This window comes from Aquarana catesbeiana, linkage group LG01, assembly GCF_042186555.1.
Source record: "Aquarana catesbeiana isolate 2022-GZ linkage group LG01, ASM4218655v1, whole genome shotgun sequence".
Lineage (NCBI taxonomy): Eukaryota > Metazoa > Chordata > Amphibia > Anura > Ranidae > Aquarana > Aquarana catesbeiana.
This window is the reverse complement of record NC_133324.1, coordinates 750,164,329-750,183,556: the sequence shown is the minus strand read 5'-3', so window position 1 is coordinate 750,183,556 and position 19,228 is coordinate 750,164,329. Positions and strand designations below refer to the sequence as shown.

Below are 19,228 nucleotides of genomic sequence, written 5' to 3'. Positions count from 1 at the left end.
TCCCTTAGTGGTATAGTATCTGTACGGATCAATATCTGATCCGATCAGATCTATACTAGCGTCCCCAGCAGTTTAGGGTTCCCAAAAACACAGTGTTAGCGGGATCAGCCCAGATACCTGCTAGCACCTGCGTTTTGCCCCTCCGCCCGGCTCGGCCCAGCCCACCCAAGTGCAGTATCGATCGATCACGGTCACTTACAAAACACTAAACGCATAACTGCAGCGTTCGCAGAGTCAGGCCTGATCCCTGCGATCGCTAACAGTTTTTTTGGTAGCGTTTTGGTGAAATGGCAAGCACCAGCCCCAGGCAGCGTCATGTTAGTGCCAGTAGCGCTAACACCCACGCACCGTACACCTCCCTTAGTGGTATAGTATCTGAACGCATCAATATCTGATCCGATCAGATCTATACTAGCGTCCCCAGCAGTTTAGGATTCCCAAAAACGCAGTGTTAGCGGGATCAGCCCAGATACCTGCTAGCACCTGCGTTTTGCCCCTCCGCCTGGCCCAGCCCAGCCCACCCAAGTGCAGTATCGATCGATCACTGTCACTTAAAAAAACACTAAACGCATAACTGCAGCGTTCGCAGAGTCAGGCCTGATCCCTGCGATCGCTAACAGTTTTTTTGGTAGCGTTTTGGTGAACTGGCAAGCACCAGCCCCAGGCAGCGTCAGGTTAGTGCCAGTAGCGCTAACACCCACGCACGCACCGTACACCTCCCTTAGTGGTATAGTATCTGAACTGATCAATATCTGATCCGATCAGATCTATACTGGCATCCCCAGCAGTTTAGGGTTCCCAAAAACGCAGTGTTAGTGGGATCAGCCCAGATACCTGCTAGCACCTGCGTTTTGCCCCTCCGCCCGGCCCAGCCCAGCCCACCCAAGTGCAGTATCGATCGATCACTGTCACTTACAAAACACTAAACGCATAACTGCAGCGTTCGCAGAGTCAGGCCTGATCCCTGCGATCGTTAACAGTTTTTTTGGTAGCGTTTTGGTGAACTGGCAAGCGCCAGCGGCCTAGTACACCCCGGTCGTAGTCAAACCAGCACTGCAGTAACACTTGGTGACGTGGCGAGTCCCATAAGTGCAGTTCAAGCTGGTGAGGTGGCAAGCACAAATAGTGTCCCGCTGCCACCAAGATGACAAACACAGGCCCGTCGTGCCCATAGTGCCCTTCCTGCTGCATTCGCCAATCCTAATTGGGAACCCACCACTTCTGCAGCGCCCGTACTTCCCCCATTCACATCCCCAACCAAATGCAGTCGGCTGCATGAGAGGCATTTTTATGTCCTCCCGAGTACCCCTACCCAACGAACCCCCCAAAAAAGATGTCGTGTCTGCAGTAAGCGCGGATATAGGCGTGACACCCGCTATTATTGTCCCTCCTGTCCTGACAATCCTGGTCTTTGCATTGGTGAATGTTTTGAACGCTACCATTCACTAGCTGAGTATTAGCGTAGGGTACAGCATTGCACAGACTAGGACACACTTTCACAGGGTCTCCCAAGATGCCATCGCATTTTGAGAGACCCGAACCTGGAACCGGTTACAGTTATAAAAGTTACAGTTACAAAAAAAGTGTAAAAAAAAAAAAAAAAAAAAACACAAACAAAAATATAAAATAAAAAATAATAGTTGTCGTTTTATTGTTCTCTCTCTATTCTCTCTCTCTCTATTCTCTCTGTTGTTCTGCTCTTTTTTACTGTATTCTATTCTGCAATGTTTTATTGTTATTATGTTTTATCATGTTTGCTTTTCAGATATGCAGTTTTTTTATACTTTACCGTTTACTGTGCTTTATTGTTAGCCATATTTTTGTCTTCAGGTACAGCATTCACGACTTTGAGTGGTTATACCAGAATGATGCTTGCAGGTTTAGGTATCATCTTGGTATCATTCTTTTCAGCCAGCGGTCGGCTTTCATGTAAAAGCAATCCTAGCGGCTAATTAGCCTCTAGACTGCTTTTACAAGCAGAGAGAATGCCCCCCCCCCCCATCGTCTTCCGTGTTTTTCTCTGGCTCTCCTGTCTCAACAGGGAACCTGAGAATGCAGCCGGTGATTCAGCCAGCTGACCATAGAGCTGATCAGAGACGAGAGTGGCTCCAAACATCTCTATGGCCTAAGAAACCGGAAGCTACGAGCATTTTATGACTTAGATTTCGCCGGATGTAAATAGCGCCATTGGGAAATTGGGGAAGCATTTTATCACACCGATCTTGGTGTGGTCAGATGCTTTGAGGGCAGAGGAGAAATCTAGGGTCTAATAGACCCCAATTTTTTCAAAAAAGAGTACCTGTCACTACCTATTGCTATCATAGGGGATATTTACATTCCCTGAGATAACAGTAAAAATGATTAAAAAAAAAAAAAAATGAAGGGAACAGTTTTAAAATAAGATAAAAAAGCAAAAAAATAATAAAGAAAAAAAAAAAAAAAAAAAAAAAGCACCCCTGTCCCCCCTGCTCTCGCGCTAAGGCGAACGCAAGCGTCGGTCTGGCGTCAAATGTAAACAGCAATTGCACCATGCATGTGAGGTATCACCGCGACGGTCAGATCGAGGGCAGTAATTTTAGCAGTAGACCTCCTCTGTAAATCTAAAGTGGTAACCTGTAAAGGCTTTTAAAGGCTTTTAAAAATGTATTTATTTTGTTGCCACTGCACGTTTGTGCACAATTGTAAAGCATGTCATGTTTGGTATCCATGTACTCGGCCTAAGATCATCTTTTTTATTTCATCAAACATTTGGGCAATATAGTGTGTTTTAGTGCATTAAAATGTAAAAAAGTGTGTTTTTTCCCCAAAAAATGCGTTTGAAAAATCGCTGCGCAAATACTGTGTGAAAAAAAAAAAATTAAACACCCACCATTTTAATCTGTAGGGCATTTGCTTTAAAAAAATATATAATGTGTGGGGGTTCAAAGTAATTTTCTTGCAAAAAAAAATAATTTTTTCATGTAATCAAAAAGTGTCAGAAAGGGCTTTGTCTTCAAGTGGTTAGAAGAGTGGGTGATGTGTGACATAAGCTTCTAAATGTTGTGCATAAAATGCCAGGACAGTTCAAACCCCCCCCCCCCAAATGACCCCATTTTGGAAAGTAGACACCCCAAGCTATTTGCTGAGAGGCATGTCGAGTCCATGGAATATTTTATATTGTGACACAAGTTGCGGGAAAGAGACAAATTTTTTTTTTTTTTTTGTTGCACAAAGTTGTCACTAAATGATATATTGCTCAAACATGCCATGGGAATATGTGAAATTACACCCCAAAATACATTCTGTTGCTTCTCCTGAGTACGGGGATACCACATGTGTGAGACTTTTTGGGAGCCTAGCCGCGTATGGGACCCCGAAAACCAAGCACCGCCTTCAGGCTTTCTAAGGGCGTAAATTTTTGATTTCACTCTTCACTGCCTATCACAGTCTCGGAGGCCATGGAATGCCCAGGTGGCACAAACCCCCCCCAAATGACCCCATTTTGGAAAGTAGACACCCAAAGCTATTTGCTGAGCGGTATAGTGAGTATTTTGCAGACCTCACTTTTTGTCACAAAGTTTTGAAAATTAAAAAAAGAAAAAAAAATTTTTTTTTTGTCTTTCTTCATTTTCAAAAACAAATGAGAGCTGCAAAATACTCACCATGCCTCTCAGCAAATAGCTTGGGGTGTCTACTTTCCAAAATGGGGTCATTTGGGGGGGGGTTTGTGCCACCTGGGCATTCCATGACCTCCGAAACTGTGATAGGCAGTGAAGAGTGAAATCAAAAATGTACACCCTTAGAAATCCTGAAGGCGGTGATTGGTTTTCGGGGTCCCGTACGCGGCTAGGCTCCTAAAAAGTCCCACACATGTGGTATCCCCATACTCAGGAGAAGCAGCAGAATGTATTTTGGGGTGCAATTCCACATATGCCCATGACCTGTGTGAGCAATATATCATTTAGTGACAACTTTGTGCAAAAAATAAATAAATAAATAAATAAATTGTCACATTCCCGCAACTTGTGTCAAAATATAAAATATTCCATGGACTCAACATGCCTCTCAGCAAATAGCTTGGGGTGTCTACTTTCCAAAATGGGGTCATTTGGGGGGGGGGTTTGTGCCATCTGGGCATTTTATGGCCTTCAAAACTGTGATAGGTAGTGAGGAGTAAAATCAAAAATGTACGCCCTTAGAAATCCTGAAGGCAGTGATTGGTTTTCGGGGCCCCGTATGCGGCTAGGCTCCCAAAAAGTCCCACACATGTGGTATCCCCATACTCAGGAGAAGCAGCTAAATGTATTTTGGGGTGCAATTCCACATATGCCCATGGCCTGTGTGAGCAATATATCATTTAGTGACAACTTTTTGTAATTTTTTTTTTTTTTTTTTTTTTTTGTCATTATTCAATCACTTGGGACAAAAAAAATGAATATTCAATGGGCTCAACATGCCTCTCAGCAATTTCCTTGGGGTGTCTACTTTCCAAAATGGGGTCATTTGTGGGGGTTTTGTACTGCCCTGCCATTTTAGCACCTCAAGAAACGACATAGGCAGTCATAAATTAAAGGCTGTGTAAATTCCAGAAAATGTACCCTAGATTGTAGGCGCTATAACTTTTGCGCAAACCAATAAATATACACTTATTGACATTTTTTTTACCAAAGACATGTGGCCAAATACATTTTGGCCTAAATGTATGACTAAAATTGAGTTTATTGGATTTTTTTTAGAACAAAAAGTAGAAAATATCATTTTTTTTCAAAATTTTCGGTCTTTTTCCGTGTATAGCGCAAAAAATAAAAACGGCAGAGGTGATCAAATACCATCAAAAGAAAGCTCTATTTGTGGGAAGAAAAGGACGCAAATTTCGTTTGGTTACAGCATTGCATGACCGCGCAATTAGCAGTTAAAGCGACGCAGTGCCAATTTGTAAAAAGTGCTCTGGTCAGGAAGGGGGTAAATCCTTCCGGGGCTGAAGTGGTTAATATATTTTTTAGGGATATTTATTATAGCAAAAAGTAAAAAAATAATGCATTTTTTCAAAATTTTTTTGATTATAGCGCACGTCACTCGACCGCGCAATTGTCAGTCAAAGCGACGCAGTGCCGAAACGCAAAAAGTGCTCTGGTCTTTTGCCAGCCAAATGGTCCGGGGCTTAAGTGGTTAAACATGATAAATTTGGATCAGGGGGTGAAAGCCCCTAATGACAGCAAACAATAATTTTGTCAATGCTTCTGTAAAAGAAGAACATCTCAATAGGCTATTTATATGACCAATTTCTGTCCTTTTTCCTTTGTCATACCATCATTGGGATTTTGTATTATAATAAAGTTTTTGTTGTTGCTTTTGTACGAACTTGAAAGTATTTTACATTGATGTTGTCTTGTGTGCATTAGTGTTATGTGTTGGCCTTACTTTGAAGATCGGGGGCTGCAGGATGTTGTTGTCTTTATAAATGCACTGTAAATGGAGCAGTGAGAGAATAGCCCTCTTATACTGTGGAAATAAGCAGGAAGTAACCAGCTGAAGCATTACATGATAAAACCACTAAATGAGGTATAATCAGTGGTTCTATTTTAAGATGTATTTATGCACTTGAATCTAGAAGCACACAGTGTTCAGGAACTGCTTGACATAAAGAACAAAACCAAATAAATGCACTTGAGACTGAAACAATGTGACAACCTCCATTTAAAAGGAAACTGGAGTAACAAGTAGAAGCATCAGAAAGATGAGCTGGAAATGGAACGATTGCCTTTCATATTATCAAGTGTAGCAAACAGGAAAGACGGTAAATATCATGACATTGCATTCATGTAGACACTAATTATTTTGTAAGAAGCTGAAGTTTTGTAGCATTCTCACTGTTGTTGTTGGGAAGATTTTCAGACAGATAACAAATATTGCAATTTAATCAAACTATATATTCATAGACACAAATATTAAATCTAATTTTTAAAAAAAAGCTTGCAGAAGTACCTGAATGTGCACTAATACAGTATTAGCTTCCTGTAATCCTATATACAGCAAATTTCTCACTGTGAGAGGAAGGGGTGGTGCTATCAGCCAGTCAGGCTCTACTGCTTTGGGGCTCTTACACACTAGGTACCTGAGCCCATTCAGCGTAATGTCCAGCCAATTTCTTTTGCCCATGAATGGCTGTGTGCAGCTGTACTCATCTATACAGCAGTGCTTTCAGAAACAGGAGTACAGTGCACAAGCATGTGCAAAAATAGCATTATGCTGGGCTCAGGTGGCCTATGCATAAGAGCCCGTGCAGTCAAACCATCACTGGGACCTTACTGACAAGAGGAGAGAGAGAAATTAGAAGTAATGACCTCAGAGTGAGAATGTTTCTTTACTGTCCAATTAGAAGGCTTAAGTGGGTTGTTGACCATGACCAGGATAGGCCACAAACTTTGCTTTGCTTTACTGTAGAGTGAGGGTTCTGGATTATAAGGCTGGACAAAGTTATAATCCCTTTTGCAGGTAAATGGTTTGCATACATCTCTTTCAACTATTTATTTAGCGGCTTGTCTGGAATTCTAATTTAAAGCTGAAGATTAGCTAAAAAAAAAAAAATCCTACAGCTTTAGTCACATTACTTACCTCTAATGAAGTATATCCCACGTTGTGCAGGCAGCTGGATCTGGGAGAAATGTGCTGTGCAGAGATGATGCATCCTTGTCCTGTCTCTGAACTTCCAGTAATAAAATGGTTAACAGCTTCAGGTCTTCAGGCAGATCAGCAGTACAGATGGTCCAATGGGGACATGCCCCCTGCTTCCTCCTTCCTAAAGGAGTTGTAAAGGCAGAAGGTTTTTTTATCTTAATGCATTCTATGCATTAAGATAAAAAACCTTGTGTGTGTAGCAGCCTCCCCAGCACCCCCCAATTAACTACCTGAGCTCCTTCTTTCTCCAGCGATGTCCACGATCCCCTCAGCCATCCAGTACACTCCTCCTGATTGGCTGAGACAGAGAAACGGTGCTATTGGCTCCCGCGGCTGTCAATCAAAGTCAGTCAGCCAATCAGGGGAGAGGTGGGTGAATAGATACACGGAGCTCTGACTTGGCTTGGGTGACCCCTGTAGCAAGCCGCTGGCTGAGGGGCACTCAAAGGAGGGAGGGGCCAGGAGCACAGAAGAGGGACACGAGAAGAGGAGGATCTGGGCTGCTCTGTGCAAAACCAACTGCACAGAGGAGGTAAGTATAACATGTTTGTTATTTAAAAAGAAAAGAGCCTATACAAACACTTTGATTAAGAAAAGTTCTTTCAATGCTTTTACTGCCTGTAAATGGGGGAGAGAATCCTGTGACTGATCAGACTCTCCCCATTCACATATTGTGTTACAAGCAGTGTAATCAATGAAAAAAGTTTTCTCAGTGAAAGAGGAGGAGGAAGGAAGGGGGCTTGTCCCCATCGGACCATCTGTACTGCTGTTTTGCCTGAAGAAGCTATTTATCATTGCAGTGCCAGAATTTTAGACAGCAAGAGGGTGGGGCTTCCTTGCACAGAATATTTCTAGAAGATCCACTTGTCTGCACAATGTGGGACATAATTCGTTCCAGGTGAGTGATGTGATTAAGCTCTAGGGTTTTTTTTTTTTTTTTTTTATTAGCTAAATTTCAGCTTTAACGAAACCAGGGTTTTACCCATGCCACTTGTAGTCTCCATTGGGAGAACATGTAACAGAGTAACAGCTTTGCAGCACACCTGAGAAACAAGGAGAGAGCAGTCTAATGCCCCGTACACACGGTCGGACTTTGTTCGGACATTCCGACAACAAAATCCTAGGATTTTTTCCGACAGATGTTGGCTCAAACTTGTCTTGCATACACACGGTCACACAAAGTTGTCGGAAAATCCGATCATTCTGAACGCGGTGATGTAAAACACGTACGTCGGGACTATAAACGGGGCAGTGGCCAATAGCTTTCATCTTTTTATTTATTCTGAGCATGCGTGGCACTTTGTGCGTCGGATTTGTGTACACATGATCGGAATTTCCGACAACGGATTTTGTTGTCGTAAAATTTTCTAGCCTGCTCTCAAACTTTGTGTGTCGGAAAATCCAATGGAAAATGTGTGATGGAGCCTACACACAGTCGGAATTTCCGACAACAAGGTCCTATCACACATTTTCCGTCGGAAAATCCGACCGTGTGTACGGGGCATAAGGGCTCTTTCACACAGACGATCCGTATGTCCATTTTTCATCCTTCCATTTTCGGATGAAAAACGGACATACATGTATCCCTATGGAGTAACGGATGTCAGCGGATGAACGTCCGCTGACATCCGACCCACTCCGATCCGAAAAAGTGTAACGGAGGAAAACCCTATTTTTCCATCTGTTTTCGGATCGGATCGGGTGACGACGAACTCTATGGTCCATCATCATCCGATCCCCCATAGGGGGAGAGTGGCGCTCTGACAGATCCGTCGCTGAGCAAGCGGGTGTTCACGGCTGATCCGCCCCGTGTGAAAGAGCCCTTAAACAACAAGATATGCAAGGGCCTTTATGGCATGATCACCAGGAATTATTTTAATAAAAACTGCAAATAACATAAATTGAAAATAACTTTTAACATTAGGATAGCATGTTAAAGCTTATATGAGATTTTAGTGATTTAATGCATTTAAGTTTCAAATTGACATACTGTTGCTTTTTATGGCTATGATTGTATGATCTTCTTACTAGCAGTCTAAAACCCCATACACACTATACAACTTTTGTTGTCTGATTTCCTTTAGATTTTCCAAAACCATGTAGTGCAAGGGCCTGCCTGATTGCATACAAATTGAAATGCTTAAGGTTTGACATCATAATATATGGTTTGGGTAAATCTGAAGGAAAAAATCTACAGAATATGTTAAAAGAGAAGTATGGGTTTCCTTTTTGTTTGCTTAATCCTAATCCTTATGAGCTGCTAGTATCCACAAATCTTTCCTGCCCTCTGAGAAGTGCCCCGTTTCTGTTAAAATAGAGTTAATTACCTGTGGGAGGGTCTACAGACTTTCATGCACCATCATACCGACAATGGTCTGGCTCTGGAGTCTGGATCCACCCCCCTTCCAGTCATCTTGCTTGATTGATGTCCACTCTCTGCTCGCTTCTGAGACTTCATACAACACACAGAGCTGCTCTCCTCCTCCCCTCCTCCTCCCCGCTCCCCTCTCCCTACTCCCCACTCTACTCTCCCTCCTCCCTGTTGCAGACAGAATGATCTCAGCACACATTCAGGAAAGCAGCAGGCATTAGTGAGTGTAGAAGTCAGTGATAGTGCTCTGTACAGTGTATTATATTCTACTTTCCTGCTAAAATTATAATGCAAATAATACATTTTTAAAGTAAAATACAATACTGTCTTTTTTTTAAAATTTTTTACTGGCTATTTAGATTGTTCTATGTGATTGAGGGCATGGAGCCACGTACATATGCTGGTTTCACACTGCTAGGATTACAGGGGATGGAGATGATGTGACGGTATAGGAGTACAGGGAATGGGGATAATATGACTTATAGGAGTACAGGGGATAGGGATGATGGGACTGTATAGGAGAACAGGGGATGGGGTTGATGGGACTGTATAGGAGTACAGGGGATGGGGATGGTGGGACTTTATAGGAGTACAGGGGATGGGGATGAAGGGACTGTATGGAGTACAGGGGATGGGGATGACGGGACTGTATAGGAGTACAGGGGATGGGGATGATGGGACTGTATAGGAGTACAGGGGATAGGGATGAAGGGACTGTATAGGAGTACAGGGGATGGGGATGACAGGACTGTATAGTAGTACAGAGGATGGGGATGATGGAACTGTAAAGGAGTACAGGGGATAAGGATGATGGGGTGGTATAGGAGTACAGGGGATGGGGATGATGGGACTGTTTAGGAGTACAGGGGATGGGGATGATGGGACTGTATAGAGCATACAGCGGATGATGGGATTGTATAGGAGTACAGGGGATGGGGATGATGGGACTGTATAGAAGTCAATGGGATGGAGATGACGGGATAGGAGTACATGGGATGGGGATGATGGGACTGTATAGGAGTACAGGGGATGGGGATGGGGGGCTGTATAGGAGTACAGGGGATGGGGATGATGGGACTGTATAGGAGTACAGGGGATGGGGATGATGAGACTGTATGGAGTACAGGGGATGGGGATGGGGGGACTGTATAGGAGTACAGCGGATGGGGATGATAGGACTGTATAGGAGTACAGGGGATGGGTATGAGGGGACTGTATAGTAGTACAGGGGATGAGGGATGACATCAGTGGCAGAAGGATGGTGGGGGGATGGGATCAGTGACAGAAGGATGGTGGTGGGGGATGGGATCAGTGACAGAAGGATGGTGGGGGAGGGATGGGATCAGTGACAGAGGATGGTGGTGGGGGATGGGATCAGTGACTGAAGGATGGTGATGGGGATGAGACCAGTGACAGAGGGATGATTTGTATGTACAATAAAGGAGACTTTGGGGACATATGGGGGGGTCACGTTAGATGTGGGGGAGTTGTCAGTCTCCCTCTCCTATGTATTGTACACAGGTATGCTCTCTAAACATAGCACTATGTTCATTTCAGAGAACATACACAGGACACAGGGCACTATGCTCCTCACCATGTCTCCTCTTCTGATGTAACACAGTGCTATGTGTAGAGAGATTACCTGTGTTCATTCTGAACATGAGAAGTGTTCAGTGCCTCTCCCACCTCCCCCCATTGGCTGAAGGAGACGCTGATACAGACTTTGAATGAGTAAGGGGAGGGGTGGAGGGAATTCAGAGGACACAGGAAGGAACATCAAAGCCCAGGGGAGAGGTGTTGGAGTTTTGCATAGAGCTGGCAGATAACAGGGAAAGGTGAGGAGACTTCACTTGTATCACACTGTCTCTGCTTCCGGGTTTTAGTTAGGGACATGCTGCCATGGAAACAGAGGCACGTGAAGAATGTGCTCATTCTAGATAGCAGCTTGGGTGTGCACCTCTTCACCAAGCACACCCACATGTCCTCCAGAGGGAGGGAGTGAAGGAGGGGCTGTATTGTGGAGCTGTATCCACCCCCTGGAAACTTTTGAACTGAAAAAGAACCATTAGAGGCTGATTCTGGTCTCTTCAAAAGACTATTCTACAGAAACTAAAGGACTGGGGAAAGAAAGAAATATAATGCAGGTATGAGAGTAGCATGTACTACCTATTTTTGCATTCCCATACTTCTCCCTGAAGTGTTGAGAGTGCCTCAAGGGAAGGAAGTTAAAGCAAAACTACAATCACCACTTCTGCGGTTATGCAGTGCCCCCAAGCTCTCCTGTCAATACTGATATCTTTGATTGATCTTCTTCCATGTATGGGATCTTCAGCCACCTTGGTTGGCCCAACCATGTTGACATAACTATATCCAACCTGGCAGATTCCGGAATAGTATACTGAGCTACAGCTCAGTATACATTGCCAAATAGATTGAAAACATGCAAGAATCCAATATGGCAGAAGAGAGTATGTCTTTCTGAAAGCTTGCCTGTTCACAATTGTTTAATTTTCTAAGTTTTTAAAGTGTTAATGAAGGGATATCATAAAAAATGTTTAATTCCTATCTCATCCTACCTACCCTACATACCCTGTATAAAAAAGACCTTACTTTTTTTAATCCACTTCAGTCTTGTCATGTGATCCAGCAGCTCTGACTCCCCTGTATAAGGGGGCACCCAACAACAGCTGTGAATTTCTGGAGTTGTTACATTACCCTTTGACTCCCATGGCCCATCTGTTGTCAGCGCTCCCCCCTCTTCCCTGCAGTAGGCATTCACTGACACAGGGCAGCTGGAGCTGCTGAAATGACTGAACCTAAATGTATTAAAAGAAGGTAAGTACACAAATCTTTTATAAAGGGTATACAGGATAGGTATCTCTTCTCAAGACCTCCTGCTCTCAAGCTCTCTCATCTCCTCCTCTCATGCTCATCTCCAGGATTTCTCCAGAGCCTCTCCCATCCTCTGGAACTCACTACCTCCACCTGTCCGGCTATCCTCTACTCTTGCTACCTTCAGGCGATCCCTGAAAACTCATCTCTACAGGAAAGCTTATCACGTCGCCAACTAATCTTTTACCACTTCCATCAGCTCATTCTCCACAGTTACAACCTTTTATACCACCCACCCCACCCTATTACATTGTAAGCTCTACTGAGCAGGGCCCTCTTAATCCTCTTGTATTTTATTGTATTATAACTGTATTGTCTCCCTTTTATATTGTAAAGCGCTGCGTAAACTGTTGGCGCTATATAAATCCTGTATAATAATAATAATAGGTAAAGAGGAGGGGGGAGAGAATGTTGTTAAGAATTGTTATAGTCTTATCTTTCACTTTAAGGTTAGACTGGATCTACAAATTAGCAGCACAATACTGAGCAATATGCAACCAGTTTGCTGATCCTAGCAGAGTCAAAATTGAGGACCATTACTGACTCAGAATAACATTTGCAGGTCAGGACTTCATTTTTGAAGACATGTGGAAACTGAGCAGTTCACAGAAGTTCACAGACGCTCCTGCCACATCCTATGGTAAGCAGTGGGGTGTGTAGCAGAGCGTCCCAGAGAGCCATGAAAAGTCCTGTTCAGGGTTTATACGTCTCCCAGGCTCCTCTCATACATATTCAGGGATCTCTGATCCATGGTCCAGTTCGGGTCTTGGTCCTCTTCTTCCAAGCTAACCTGAGACAGCCAGCCTTTGCTCTCGGCCTGTGTCCAGCTGTAGTAAGTTACTACTTAAAGGGTCAGTACCTAAAGTGACAAACATGGAGGAAATCCTCAAACAACTGGTATTATCCAACACTGCACAGCAGCAAGCCAACGCTGCACAACAGCAAGCTGACGCTATTGCACAGGAGCAAACCAGGGCGCTGTGGAAATAGATTGGTGCTGTTAAGGAACAAACGCGGAGGCTGTTTGAACAGCTAGCCAGTGCTGCAAAAGTGGATAGGAAAACCCTGACAGAGGTTGTGGAGACACTAGCGTAGTGGTCACCTGCTAAAATTGAGGATGTTGGAGACAAACCCTCAGCAATCCATGTGGGTCGCTTTCTTTCTAAGATGACTGCAGATGATGATTCAGAGGCCTTTCTGCTAATATTTGAACAAACCGCTGAGAGGGAAGGTTGGCCTAAAAAGTGGGCTGGACTGGTCGCCCCCTTGCTTTCTGGAGAATCGCAGAAGGCCTACTATGATCTGGAGTAAGCAGGAGACTATGAAAAGGTCAAGTAGGAAATCCTGACACGACTCAGTGTCACCCTGGCAGTTCGAGCACAGCGTGTCCACAGCTGGTTCTTCCAAGACGAGAGGCCCCTAAGATCGCAGATGTTTGACCTAATCCACCTGGTGTGGAAATGACTACAGCTGTAGTCCCTGTCTGGGCCACAAATAGTAGAGCGGTTGGTCATGGACAGATTCCTGAGTTCACTACCAATTCCCCTGCAGAAGTGGGTGAGTCAAGGAGACACCAAGTCGGTGGACAACCTGGTGGTACTTTCCTGCAGAGAGCCTGTTCACCACCCCTACAGCCACATAGACTTTCCACCCAAAGCCACAGTCTCCCCAGGCAACCGGTAAGATTGTTCCAGGGAAAGTGGGTGGTAAGCATGGCAAAGAGATAGAGGGGAGGATTTTTGGTTCCAGGACTGAAATTGGCATCCCAAACAAGGAAAGCCACTGCCTGTCAGCAAACCAAACTGGGGCAACATCAGTTGTTTTAGTTGCCAGGAACTGGAACATGTTGCAGCAAACTGTCCATTGACAGATGAATCCATGCAGTGTGACCTATCTATTGGAAGGCAGTCTATGTTTGCTGCAGTTTCATGCGCTGCAGTGCCAAATGTAGGAAAACACATGTGCCAAATGACTGTTAATAATAAGCCTATTGTGGCCTTGCTGGACTCTGGAAGTCTAGTGACTTTGGTTAAAGCTGAGATGGTTCAAACTGTGAATTTTCATACAAAAAAGTTGCTGTGATCTGTGTACATGGGGATACCCGGGAGTAAACACATACACAATATTGGTATAATGTTCAGCGCTAAACCATCTGATGAAAAACATTAAAGTTAAACATTTTAATGAAAAGGCATGCATCTGCATGCTGATACATGAAGGTGCAACCATGTGAATGGTGAGTGGATTGAAAGTTCTGGGGATGAACCCCTAAAAATTAGTATCTAAAGTCTCTAAATGGAGGCTGTAAAGGTAGCGAGGCTGCTTCCAGGCGCGGGCTGGGGAAACCGATCACTGCGAACAAAAGGAAAGCAAAAGGAGGAGAGAGAAGCACCAAGCCAATCCTTTAAACAGCTTAGGAATTTATTCAGTATATAAGTATAAAACAAACACTAAAAACTTGCGTGAAAAATGTTTCAGCACTTGCAGAGCGGGTGGGAGCTTCCACGTGCAGTGTCACAGGAGCACCGGAGGACCGCCGGGAAGTCTCTATTGAGGAAACCATGAGCGCCGTGTGTTAGCCGCAGCTGGAGCCTTGATAAGCCTTATGGCGATGTCGGCTGTGTGTCTCTGGGTGACCTATCTGGTCAGACTTGTGCCCCTTTTGGTGCACGAGGTCATCATTGGTAGGGACTTCCCTAAGTCTTGGGAACTGTGGGATCGTCCCGACTTGGTCACAGTAACTGACTCAGTGGCAGAGCTAGAACTCTTGGCCAGCACCAACAATGTGGGTTCAGGAGACTCCTCTCAGGGTTCCTCCGGTTTTCCTTTCTCAGTTTTGGCAGGAGAGCTGGAGGAAGTCCCCACAACCAGTGAAGGTGGACAGCTGTCTGTTGACAATGAGGCTACATTAGAGTGACCTGTCGAACCAGGGGACAGGCCCTGTTTTCCTTATTTCAGCAGCAATGAGGATTTACTGAATCGTGTATATAAAAAGAATGATGAAATTGTTGAACACTTGGTGGTCCCTAAGCCATACAGACAGGTGGTATTGGAACTTGCCCATGGGCACTTGCTAGGAGGTCATTTAGGGGTTTAGAAAACCACTGAAAGGGTGTTGCTCAGGTTTTACTGGCCTGGGATACAGAAAGATATTGAGAATTGTTGTCAATCCAGTCCCGTTACCCGAAAGCAGTTCCCTTACGCATCTGCTAAGAACATTGCCAAAGAGCTGTTCATGGTGTTTAGTCATGTTGGGATCCCTAAGGTAGTCCTTACAGACCAGGGCACCCCATTTATGTCACAAATAACTAGGGAATTGTGCAAGTTATTTAAGGTTACGCAGTTGCGAACCTCTGTGTACCACCCTCAAACTGATGGCTTGGTGGAACGCTTCAATAAAACATTAAAGAGTATGTTAAAAAAGGTTGTTGACAAGGATGGCAAAGACTGTGACTTCCTGATTTCGTACTTGATGTTTGTCATCAAAGTGGTACCCTACCCTAGGGGGCTCTTAGACATAGCCAAGGAAACCTGGGAGGGAGAGCAGACACCCCACAAAAGTGACATTAAGCATATCGCTAAAATGCAGGATAGGATTGCAGCAATCATGCCTTTCATAAAAGAACACCTACTGCAGGCCCAAGCAGCTCAACAGAGAATATACAACAGGGGGGCCCGTTTCCGTGTTTTCTCATCTCCTGACAGGGTCCTGGTGTTAGTTCCCACTGTGGAAAGCAAGTTCCTGGCTAAGTGGCAGGGACCTTTCTAAGTAATTGAAAGAGTTGGGCAGGTTTATTACAAAGTGTATCAACCAGGTAAAAGGAAGCCCTAGCAAATAAGGAAGCCATGGCACTTGCAGACAGAAGTCTATGTTTTCCCTTTCCGACATACTTACTCAAGGCAATGAAGGAGACATATTCTGTAGCTTAGATTTCATCAGTAATATGGCATGATTTCTTATTTTCTTCTCTTTTAATGTTTTTTTTTATGGATCTGGAGATAAATATCATATGTGATACAAGGAATTTTTATGGGGATGTAGGAAGATCTGTAAAGAGGTTGTAATAGCAGTAATCTCTAGCAGTCTCGTGTAGCTTGTCTCCAGCCTATGACCGTCTCCTATCCCACAACTCCTATAGCATGTTTGATCATGTGTGGTGTCTGACCATCTCGTGTAGCATTTCTGCAATCTCTGGCCATCTCTTTTAGCATACCCGAAGTCTCTGAGTGCTGACAGCTTTATCTGGCAAAATATTGACTGGACGTTTTGTGCAATTGTTTTGGCAATGTCAGAGGCCACAAGTGACTACTACTATGCTAATAGAAGACTGCATATACTCATCTTTCTAGAGATCCATTGAAAAGCCACACATCTCGTGCTCCCCAGGCCATTGCAAGCACTCTCATACTTATGGGAGCGTTAATAGCTGTATCTCCTGTTGGCTCATACATCACTACAGAACATATGAGACTGTAGGACAGGCATGTTCCGGTTTGATGTGGCCCCACTTGCAATTTGCATATATATACTTATCTGCTATATATACTTCTCTACAAGCTCTGCTCAGGGTAAGGATGAGCTTGGGCGTGTTATGTTTTTTTAACTATATACAGTATCTCACAAAAGTGAGTACACCACTCCCATTTTTGTAAATATTTTATTATTTATCTTTTCATGTGACAACACTGAAGAAATTACACTTTGCTACAATGTAAAGTAGTGTGTGTACAGCTTGTATAAATTTGCTGCCCCCTCAAAATAATTTAACAAACAGACATTAATATCTAAACCGCTGGCCATAGGTGTGTGCAGCCTATTGCATTAGGGTGTGCACCCCAAAGCTCAAACACACATGCCTTTGTCTGCAGCCTCAGCTGAACATGGCAGTGAATGAATGGGAAGTGTTCTGTGCTAAGTGGCTTCCTGTTCATTCACAAACTGAAGCATAGTAAAAAATGTTTACTATGCTTCAGCTATGAATAGACACAGTGAGCGTGTGTTCACTGTGTTAATTTAGAAAAGGAAGGGGCTGGTACATTACATATTTACTAGCCCCTTTCCCCACTCTCCATCCTGAAACATCCCCCACAGCAGCCAGGGGGAGAGGAGAGAAGCCAGAATCACTGTGGGGCGGGGGGGGGGGGCAACAAAAGGGGAGGAAGCCCGGGCAGTAGGGGGAATTGTCACCGCACATATGTGTTGATTTACTAAAACTGGAGAGTGCAAAATCTGGCACAGCTCTGCATAGAAACCAATCAGCTTCCAGTTTTTTTTTTTTGTCAAAGCTTAATTGAACCAAAGTTGGTAGCAGTTGCACCAGATTTTGCACTCTCTGGTTTTAGTAAATCAACCCTTTAGTGATTAGGGTGTGCTCAGGCACACCTGACACACCCCCTGCGCATGCCTATGCCGCTGGCAACAAAAGCGAGTACACCCCTAAGTGAAAATGTCCAAATTGGGCCCAAAGTATCAATTTTGTGTGGCCACCATTATTTTACAGCACTGCCTTAACCCTCCTGGGTATGGAATTCGCCAGAGATTCACAGGTTGCCACTGGAGTCCTCTTCCACTCCTCCATGACGACATATATTCTTTTTAAATATATATATATCTCTCTTCTTTAGCCCTTGACAAATCCCCGAGCGCCTCTCAGGGTAAGGATGAGCTGGGGCGTGTTCACAAGTCGATGTGCCAGAGCCTGCTAGGAAGCTGACAGCACAAAGCACCAATCACAGGCACTGAGACATTTCTGCAGCTGCAGAGATCGGAAAATGTCTCAGTGCCTGTGATTAGCGGTGGCGCTGGGCGCTGTCAGCTTCCTAGCGGGTTCGGGCATATCGAGAGGGGCTCGTGGATTTGTCAGGGGCTAAAAGGAACATAACACACCAAAGCTCATCTGAGAGAGCCTTGGGGATTTGTCAGGGGCTAAAGAAGATATATATATATATATATATATATATATATATATATATATATTTAAAAAGAACATAACACGCCCAAGCTCATCCTTACCCTGAGCGGAGCTCTGGGATTCGTTGGGGGCCAAAGAAGATAAATATATAGATCAAATAACACACCCAAGCTCATCCTTAGACTCTTCACCACACACAGCCACAAAGGTAAGAGAATTCCTGTTAGTGCTCGGATGAACACACTAATGCCCTGTACACACGGTCGGACATTGATCGGACATTCTGACAACAAAATCCATGGATTTTTTCCGACGGATGTTGGCTCAAACTTGTCTTGCATACACATGATCACACAAAGTTGTCGGAAAATCCGATCGTTCTGAATGCGGTGACGTAAAACACGTACGTCGGGACTATAAACGGGGCAGTAGCCAATAGCTTTTGTCTCTTAATTTATTCTGAGCATGCGTGGCACTTTGTGCGTCGGATTTGTGTACACACGATCGGAATTTCCGACAACGGATTTTGTTGTCGGAAAATTTTATAGCAAGCTCTCAAACTTTGTGTGTCGGAAATTCCAATGGAAAATGTGTGATGGAGCCCACACACGGTCGGAGTTTCCGACAACAAGGTCCTATCACACATCATCCATCGGAAAATCCGACCGCGTGCACGGGGCATTAGACCAAAGCCTCTGGTGCTCACATGATCCCTTCCCCTTCTGGTCAATTTCTAAATGGCGACTGTAAATAAGAGAAGGAAAGTTGACAGCGAGAGCTGCCGCTTCCAGGGAAGGTGGAAAATATAATATTTCTTTACTGAAATACGGAATCACTATGATATCTGATATGCCAAGAGACTGTGGCTGTTTATAAGGAATTTAATGTCAAGTGACATTACCAGTCGAAACATAGCACATACGACAAGCTAACAGGGCACGACTGCAGTAAAAAGTTGAAGCAGCTGTTTTAATGTCACAACAACGATTTTTCACAAGAGCCTGTGAGTCAAATGAAAATGCCACAAGTGCGAGCTTTGAGGTGGCAACGTTAATTGCTAAAAATTGCAAATCTTTTGCTGAGGGTGACTTTATCAAAGAATGCGTTATGAAAATGGTTGAGAATATCTGTCCCGAGAAGAAGCAAGAGTTTGCCAACATTTGCCTGGCTTGTAACACTGTAGCACGGAGAATTGAAGAGATTTCGTCAGATATTAAGAGACAGTTGACGTCCAAAGGAGTGGATTTTGACTTCTTTTCAATAGCCTGCTATGAAAGCACGGACCTGTCTGTCACAGCTCAATTTCTGATTTTTATGAGAGGGGTGGACATTGAAATGAATGTGACTGAAGAGCTACTTGATCTCCAGAGTCTTATGGACCAAACCAGAGGAAAAG

General features: G+C 44.1%; 1 protein-coding gene across 3 annotated transcripts in view; it reads left to right on the top strand.

Annotated features, from left to right (window-relative positions):
- The first annotated feature begins 5,604 nt into the window (after positions 1–5,604).
- The window catches only part of LOC141112722 (uncharacterized), a 191,009-nt gene continuing 177,385 nt past the window's right edge, over positions 5,605–19,228 (top strand). For 2 of the 3 annotated variants that reach the window (XM_073605746.1, XM_073605756.1), the window contains exon 1: positions 5,605–5,776. The gene's annotated coding sequence lies outside the window, so the exon portion shown is untranslated. The remainder of the gene's footprint in view (positions 5,777–19,228) is intronic. The other variant, XM_073605764.1, reaches the window with a different exon arrangement.